This window comes from Mesoplodon densirostris, chromosome 12, assembly GCF_025265405.1.
Source record: "Mesoplodon densirostris isolate mMesDen1 chromosome 12, mMesDen1 primary haplotype, whole genome shotgun sequence".
In the NCBI taxonomy this organism is placed as follows: Eukaryota; Metazoa; Chordata; class Mammalia; order Artiodactyla; family Ziphiidae; genus Mesoplodon; species Mesoplodon densirostris.
The window spans coordinates 85,345,287-85,346,316 of record NC_082672.1 but is presented as its reverse complement, the minus strand read 5'-3'; the positions used below and the strand labels follow the sequence as shown (position 1 = coordinate 85,346,316).

The window sequence follows — 1,030 nt, the reverse complement described above, 5'->3', positions numbered from 1 at the left end:
CTTAGTAAATCCCCACTTCTTGGAGATGTGGATCTTCTGGCGGCCAGGGGACTTGAACTTGGCCATGCAGAGGGCCTCAATCACATGCTCCTTGTTCTGCAGCTTGGGGTGGATGGACATTATGACTTGGCCAATGTGGACCCTGGCCACTGTGCCCCGGGGCTTTCCAAGGGCACCGCACATACCTGTCTGGAGCCTAGATTAGGGACAGCATGCCAGTCACTAATGTCCACTGGAAAGGGCTGTCTCCAAGGTCCCTTAGGGCAAACCATGCAGGCAATAGGCTGCGTACACTATACCCAGGAGGCTGCTGTTTGCAGACATTGCACACCGGGCCCTCATGGGGAAAAGAGTGCAGTCAACTTAATTGGCTACAAACATCTAAGACATTTTTTACTTTACATTTGTTTCCTTTGAGTGTGGGCAAGGCACATTGGATTAGCAAATTAAAATGTACTAATTGTACATTATCTCTCCTAAGAAAAACAGACGGTTATGTTATTAAAAAAAAAGAATGATTTTAGAAAAATATCCAATTGTGAATAAAGAAGTGTCTGAAGATAACCTAATGCCAAGGTTGGGCCTTATCTAAAATGTGAAACTGTCGACATTTACCTGGAGCTCCTGTTCCCTCTTTTTTCTTGCTATCCCTTCTGCAGTTAGGCTCCTGGCTGCTCAGGGCTCGCACGCCTGGATATCTGCACCTTCCTCACTCTTACGTAAATCCACACATTACAGCCCCCTCTTTACATCTTGTGCTCTGCTAGGTGCCTAAGAGTTAAGATCATTTTCTCATGAGATACAGCTAAAGGAAAATGACTACATTACCACTCTCAAACAATGTCATTCCTTAATCTAGTTAAAATGACTAGTATATATTTGAGCAGGTTGGTCGCAGGTAGTTTTGATTTAGAAAACTTGTTGACACCTTTCAAATCACCTAGAAAGGAGACACCCACTCGGACCAAATTAATGACCATTAGCATCCCCGGGAATACTGTGCAACCTAGGATATTATTTTAAAATTATT

At 43.8% G+C, this 1,030-nt stretch overlaps 1 non-coding gene across 1 annotated transcript; it reads right to left on the bottom strand.

Moving 5' to 3' along the window:
- Positions 1 to 240: 240 nt before the first annotated feature.
- LOC132500466 (small nucleolar RNA SNORA70) lies at positions 241 to 377 on the bottom strand. Its single transcript, XR_009534054.1, has one exon. It is a non-coding gene; the product is annotated as a small nucleolar RNA SNORA70 (small nucleolar RNA).
- Between the last annotated feature and the right edge of the window lie 653 nt (positions 378 to 1,030).